Below are 8,152 nucleotides of genomic sequence, written 5' to 3' on the forward strand. Positions count from 1 at the left end.
CCAGGTTTTTGCCCCATTCAGCACACCAAAAATAATACTGGATGCACTTGCACCCAATAAACATATCCATACGTTAGCACAGATATTCTATTAGGAAGATTTTCCTATGCAGTCAAGGCTCTGTCTCCTCCTATGATCAGGTTGGATACTCTTATTGGATAAGCAACAAAACACAAAGTGAGATGCATCAAAACACAAAGTTCAACAGTGGTTGCAGACCTTGTCTTTGGATAGGCATCCCATTGTTTGATTGGTTCCCAGTTTTAAAATGTATATCACATTCATAACCCATACAAAACCCATTCATAACCCATACATAACCCATTCATAACCCATACATAACACATTCATAGCTCATATTTCACCCATTCAAAACCCATACATAATGCATTCATAACCCATACATAACATATTAATAACCTATAATAACCTGACGCATTCATAACATACATAGCCCACTCATAACCCATACATAACCCATTCATAACCCATACATAACCCATTCATAACCCATACATAACCCATTCATAACCCATACATAACCCATACATAACCCATACATAACCCATACATAACCCATATATAACCCATTCATAACCCATACATAACACATTCATAGCTCATATTTCACCCATTCAAAACCCATACATAATGCATTCATAACCCATACATAACATATTAATAACCTATAATAACCTGACGCATTCATAACATACATATCCCACTCATAACCCATACATAACCCATTCATAACCCATACATAACCCATTCATAACCCATACATAACCCATTCATAACCCATACATAACCCATACATAACCCATTCATAACCCATTCATAACCCATACATAACCCATACATAACCCATACATAACCCATACATAACCCATTCATAACCCATGCAAAACACATTGATTAGCAGCACTTGATCATTTTGCATGTTCAAATCTGCAGTATAACAAACAAACTACACTGTGTGATATACCGGAAATATCAACTTGTGGTTGTTATTGACAATGAATGTGTTGTTAATGTAAAAGGGTTGGTTATGTTTCCACTTGACACAGCAGAAATATATTTATATTAATTGATTGAATTTAAATATCAATAAGGTTTTATGCCGTTGGTTACGTTTGCAGATAGGGGAAGATTGCGAACATAAATTCTTCTTAGTCTGACATTGACATGCAAGCGGTAGGTCACGTTCTGAAATTCTATATTCTATTTTCATATTTACAATATGTACGAGTTCACTATGTAAATGTCCTAATGTATATACACTGAACGAAAATATAAATGCAAGATGTAGTGTTAGTCCCATGTTTCATAAACTGAAATTAAAGAGCCCACAAATGTTCCATATGCACAAAATTGTATTTATTTATTTTTATTTCACCTTTATTTAACCAGGTAGGCTAGTTGAGAACAAGCTCTCATTTACAACTGTGACCTGGCTAAGATAAAGCAAAGCAGTTTGACACATACAACAACACAGAGTTACACATGGAATAAACAAACATACAGTCAATAATACAGTATATATTTCTTTAAATAAAATAAATAAATAAATATATTTTTTAAGTCTATATACAAAATGCTAATTTCTCTCAAATGTTGTGCAAAAATTTGTTTACATCCCTGTTAATCAGCATTTCTTCTTCTTTCACAAGATAATCCATCCACCTGACAGGTGTGGCATATCAAGAAGCTGATGAAACAGCATGATCGTTACACAGGTGCTGGGGACAATGAAAGACCCCTCTAATATGTGCAGTTTTCTGACATAACACAATGCTACAGATGTCTCAAGTTTTGAGCAAGCATGCAATTGGCATGCTGACTGCAGGAATGTCCACCAGAATCATAAAACACGGGACGAGATGTTAAAACTGTCCATTGTGCCAATAGATGGTATGCACTCACATGAGATTTGCCGTGATGTTGACAGAGTGGCATGGGATGTTTATTTCTTAGACTGGGTTAAGATGTCAATTTTGGGACACATCCTCAGTAGTGTGCCTTCGAATCAGTGGGTGTTTCGGCCTTTAATCACTAAACACCCTCATCAAAGGTGGCCAGCTAAAGGGGGATCAAGCCTTAGCTAAAGTCCCATGCACAATTAAGATTTCCCACGGGACTATGCAAGGCAGGGGCGTCCTCTTCCCTGAGCCAGCCCTACAGCTGACCGCATACCTCATATGCCCTCCTCAAGTTGGAGGGATCTGAATTGGGTTCTCAGGTGGGGGTGGGGGGTCAGGGAAGAGCCCAGCAAGGGTCCTTCCGTTTGATCCAGATCCACTGGCTGCCTCTTTCAGCTGCTTGAGAAACTGCTCTGACGGTCTGCCGCAGAGCCTGTCCATGGATTCCAAGTTCTTTCAGCAACCTTATGGTGGAATAAGCCACGAATCCTCTGCATCCCACTTCAACTGGCCAGACTTTTGTATTCCAGCCACGCTGAGTTGCGTCTGCTGCCAACTCTGTGTAACGCAGTTTCTTACGCTCGTAGGCCTCTTCAACAGAGTTTTCCCACGGGACTGTGAGCACTATGATGTACACAGCCTTTCGTGAAGGGGACCAGAGTACCATGTCTGGCCTAAGGTTGGTAGAAGCAATCTCAGGTGGAAAAATGAGTTGCTGGCCAATATCGACAAGCATCTTCCAGTGCTGGGCCATGGCTAGGTGTCCAGTTTCTGGCTTCGTAGGAGGTGCTTGGGTCTTTTCTGTCCCTCCCGGATGAATGTTGTTGTTTTGATGGGATTGCTTGTTTTTGGAGGTAATGAATTGGTTGCACTCCTCTTGGTCTCAAGTGCTGCAGAAAAGCTCTTGAGGACCTGATTATGCCTCCAGGTGTAGCGGCCTTGTGAGAGGCTGGTCTTGCAACCTGTCATTATATGCCTGAGAGTCGCTGGAGCTGGGCAGAGGGGGCAGGTCGGGTCCTCGCCATACCATTGATGTAGGTTTTTCGGTGATGGAAGCGCATCATAAACAGCTCTTAGGATGAAGCTGATGTTGCTTGCCTCCATTTGCCAAAGCTCACTCCAGTTGATCTTTCTCCTCTTCAGGCCTTCCCACCGCATCCATTGCCCTTGTTTAGCAAGAGAGACAGCCATTGCACTTCTTGCAGTCTCCTCCTGTCTGCGCACCTCCTCGACATCCAGCTTCCTGCGTTCAGATGTTGTTGCCTTATGGAACGTTGGTTTGCTTGCTGCCTGGCCAAAGCCTCCTCTTCCATGCTGGATATTCCCCACAATGTCTTGGTGTCTCAGGGCTGATGTTGCTTGCTGCACAGCCTTGGATGATGTCCATTTCCGTCCAGTTTGTAGGGGAGGTGCAGCCTTGCTAATGGTCTGATCTTTGGAGTCCTTCAATGTCATCTGAAGTCTTACTTTAGAGCACTTGTCCTCCTCCGTTAGACTTGTAAGAGGTAGTTCAAGGACCCCTTTGCCATAGAGGCCGATGTTACTCAGGCATCGTGGGACACCCAGCCATTTCTTCACGTATGAGGTAATAGTTAGCTCCATCTTCTCCACTGTTGTTATTGGGACCTCATAGACGGCGAGTAGCCACATTACCCGGGGGAGAAGTCCAAACTGTAGGCACCAAAGCTTGAGCTTCCCAGGCAGTAGGGTCTTGTTGATGTTCTCAAGACCGTCAGCGATGTCCTGCCTTACTTGCTGCACTTGATCTTTATCACGGAGGCTTTCGTTGTACCATCTACCCAGGCTCTTGACGGGTTGCTCAGACACCGATGGTATCGGGTCATCTCCAATGCAGAACCTCACATCTTCAAGCTGTCCCTTAACTATGGAGATGCTTCGAGATTTGCTTAGCCTGATTTTCATCCAGGCCCACTTGATGTTATCCTGCAGTTTTGCAAGTAGCCCCCTGGTGCATGCTGCAGTGGTGGTCAGTGTAGTCATGTCATCCATGTATGCTCGGATAGGTGGGAGACTTCAGATGACATTGAAGGACTCCAAAGACCAGACCATTAGCAAGGCTGCACCTCCCCTACAAACTGATCATGAGGAAGGTGAGGGATCAGCCCAGAACTACACGGCAGGACCTGGTCAATGACCTGAAGAGAGCTGGGACCACAGTCTCAAAGAAAACCATTAGTAACACACTACGCCGTCATGGATTAAAATTCTGCAGAGCAGGCAAGGTCCCCCTGCTCAAGCCAGCGCATGTCCAGGCCCGTCTGATGTTTGCCAATGACCATCTGGATGACCCAGAGGAGGAATGGGAGAAGGTCATGTGGTCTGATGAGACAAAAATATAGCTTTTTGGTCTAAAGTCCACTCGCCGTGTTTGGAGGAAGAAGAAAGATGAGTACAACCCCAAGAACACCATCCCAACCGTGAAGCATGGAGGTGGAAACATCATTCTTTGGGGATGCTTTTCTGCAAAGGGGACCGAACGACTGCACCGTATTGAGGGGAGGATGGATGGGGCCATGTATCGCGAGATCTTGGCCAACATCCTCCTTCCCTCAGTAAGAGCATTGAAGATGGGTCGTGGCTGGGTCTTCCAGCATGACAACAACCCAAAACACACAGCCAGGGCAACTAAGGAGTGGCTCTGTAAGAAGCATCTCAAGGTCCTGGAGTGGCCTAGCCAGTCTCCAGACCTGAACCCAATAGAAAATCTTTGGAGGGAGCTGAAAGTCCGTATTGCCCAGCGACAACCCCGAAACCTGAAGGATCTGGAGAAGGTCTGTATGGAGGAGTGGGCCAAAATCCCTGCTGCAGTGTGTGCACACCTGGTCAAGAACTACAGAAAACGTATGATCTCTGTAATTGCAAACAAAGGTTTCTGTACCAAATATTAAGTTCTGCTTTTCTGATGTATCAAATACTTATGTAATGCAATAAAATGCTAATTAATTACTTAAAAATCATACAATGTGATTTTCTGGATTTTTGTTTTAGATTCCGTCTCTCACAGTTGAAGTGTACCTATGATAAAAATTACAGACCTCTACATGCTTTGTAAGTAGGAAAACCTGCAAAATCGGCAGTGCATCAAATACTTGTTCTCCCCACTGTATATTCACAGTACCAGTCAAAAGTTTGGACACAACTACTATTTATTTGAACTATTTTCTACATTGTAGAATAATAGTGAAGACATCAAAACTACAAAATAACACATATGGAATCAAGTAGTAACCAAAAAGTATTAAACAAATCAAAATACATTTTATATTTTATATTCTTGCCTTGATGACAGCTTTGCACCCTCTTGGCATTCTCTCAACCACGAAGGGTCAATGATCCACACACAATACTCTGTAATGTCTTAAAGTGGAATAAAAAGTATACTATATACTATTATACTTGATTAGATAAGTATTCAACCCCCTGAGTCAATACATGTTAGAATCACCATTGGCAGAAAATTACAACTGTGAGTGTTTTTGGGTAAGCCTCTCTTGGGTAAGAGCTTTGCATACCTGGATTGTACAATATTAGGCCGTTATTCTTTTAAAAGTTCTTCAAGCGCTGTCAAGTTGGTTGTTGATCATTGCTAGATAGCCATTTTCATGCCATCGATTTCAAGCAGATTTAAGTCAAAACTGTAACTAGGCCACTCAGGAACATTCAATGTCATTTTGGTAAGCAACCCCAGTGTATATTTGGCATTTTAGGTTCTGCTGAATGGTGAATTTGTCTCCCAGTTTCTGTTGGAAAGCAGACTAAACCAGTTTTTCTTCAAGGATTTTTCCTGGGATTGCTATTATGTTTGCTTTATCCTAAATAACTCCCTTGTCCTTGCCAATGACAAGCATACCCATAACATGATTCAGCCACCACCATGCTTGAAAATATGAAGACTGGTACTCAGTGATGTGTTGTGTTGGATTAGCCCCAAACATAAATTAATTTATTTGCCACATTTTTTGCAGTATTATTTCAGTGCCTTATTGCAAACAAAATGCATGTTTTGGAATATTTTTATACTCTGCGAGCTTCTTTCTTTTTACTCTGTCATTTAGTTTTGTGGAGTAACTACGATGTTGTTGATCCATCCTTTTCTCATATCATAGCCATTAATCTGTTACTGTTTTAAAATCCCCATGGGCTTCTTGGTTAAATCCCTGAGTGGTTTCCTTCCTCTCTGGCAATTGAGTTAGAAAGGACGCCTGCATCTTTGTAGTGACTGGGTGTATTGATACACCATCCAAAGCGTAATTGATAACTTCACTATGCTCAAAGGGATATTGAGTGTCTGCTTCTTTTCTTTTCACCCATCTCACAATAGGTGCCCTTTGCGATGCATTGGAAAACCTCCCTGGTCTTTGTGGTTGAATCTGTGCTTGAAATTCACTTCTTGACTGAGGGACCTTACAGATAAATGTATGTGTGTGGTACAGAGGTGGGGTATTCATTCAAAAATCATGTTAACCACTATCATTGCACACAGAGTGATTCCATGCAACTTATAATGTGACTTGTTAAGCACATTTTTTTTTTAAATGTAGGCTTGCTATAACAAAGAGGTTGAATTCTTATTAATTCAAGACATTTCAGATTTTCATTTTTTTTATTAATTTTTACAAAATTCTAAAAACAAAATTCCACATTGACAGTAAACGGTATTGTGCATATATCAGTGACACAAAATCTCAATTGAATCCATTTTAAATTCAGGTGTAACACAAAATGTGGAAAAAGTCAAGGGGTGTGAATACTTTCTGAAGGCACTGCATTTCCATGCCAAAAGACACAACACGAATCTACAGCCATCAACATACTGTCCTGCAAATCTAATTTGCTTCCTCTATCTATTGTCAGGTACTGACATTGATTGTATTTTGTACTATTTTTGTCATTGTTTTGATGTTTGATTACAAAAAGCCTAGTCTGATACCGACTGACAAGCAATGAATCACAAATCTACAACCATTAACATACTGTTGTCCTGCACATCTAATGTGCTTCTTGTGTCTATTGTCAGAATAAACACCAATAAACCTCGATTGCTGACTGGACAGCCCTTTCTTTAAAAATAAAAAAAAAGGGGTAAGTTGCCTTACTCAAAGGCACATCAACAGATTTTTCACCTAGTCGGTTTACCTAATCACATCAGGGACTCAAACCAGCAAACTTCAATTACTGGACCATCATGTAACACAGACACAAGGCAAATATTTTTATATAACTAAGCCAAGAGTGTGAGATGGAACGAGATGGATTTGGGCCGATATTCGGCACATTTTCTCGTCGATTAAACATTTTTATTTCAAAATCGTTTTCTTATCCCAAAACTAAAATCTGTTATGAACAGAGTGGACTAAGTTTTTTGTAGACTTTACCGTTTGCAAAACGTTTAAAAATCGCGTTGTTTAGAAGGAGTGCAAAGGCGAATGTAGTTTCTGCACAGGCACACTTCACATAATATGTGTTCCCTAACGGAAATTTGCAGAAATATGTTGGAACGCGGCAATAGGATCTCGCTAGCTTGTGCTTGAATCTGCCCACCTCATTGCTTTATCTGCCCACTATGACTCTTTATTCCCATTGAAAACAATAGGCTGTGGTCTATCTTGGTTTAGTTGTAAAACTCTTTGGCTGTAGCATCCGTTTAGAACTTTTTCTCACTCCCAACTATGGTAGTGAGAGGCAGTCCGGTCACGGGTTACTTAGCCCAGTAAATACATTTATGTTCCTTAAACTAGAATTTGTTAAAATCACAGTGCACTTAGTTTTATAGATTTGACGAGCAATTCACGAGGGAGGCGTTCCCCTATTGAAATATGCAAATATATGCAAATATATGCGACAACGCGCCAATGGGATCTCGCTAGCTCGTGCTTGGCTTTTCCCACCTCCATGCTTGTTCTGCCCGCTATGATTAATATGCTCCCACTGTAAACGACACATATGAACTATTTTGGGTTAGTTAAAAATATATTTGGTTGTACTGCGTATGCGTTATGGATAATGAATGTATTATCAACATCCCCTCAAATAAAGTGTTAAGGAACTTTCTTAGTGAATCAAACAGCCAAGGTAAATGGAACATCAATTTAGTTATTTTGACTGGACTAGCAGTCCAGAATATACTAGTGGACCACTAGTCCAGTCAAAACTAACTTGTTTTCTATTTAGGAGTGGACAATCCCTTCACGCTGCCCTATTTGTGACTGATC

The sequence above is a fragment of the Oncorhynchus mykiss genome, chromosome 1 (assembly GCF_057628025.1).
Source record: "Oncorhynchus mykiss isolate SJ-2025 chromosome 1, ASM5762802v1, whole genome shotgun sequence".
NCBI classification, from domain to species: Eukaryota; Metazoa; Chordata; class Actinopteri; order Salmoniformes; family Salmonidae; genus Oncorhynchus; species Oncorhynchus mykiss.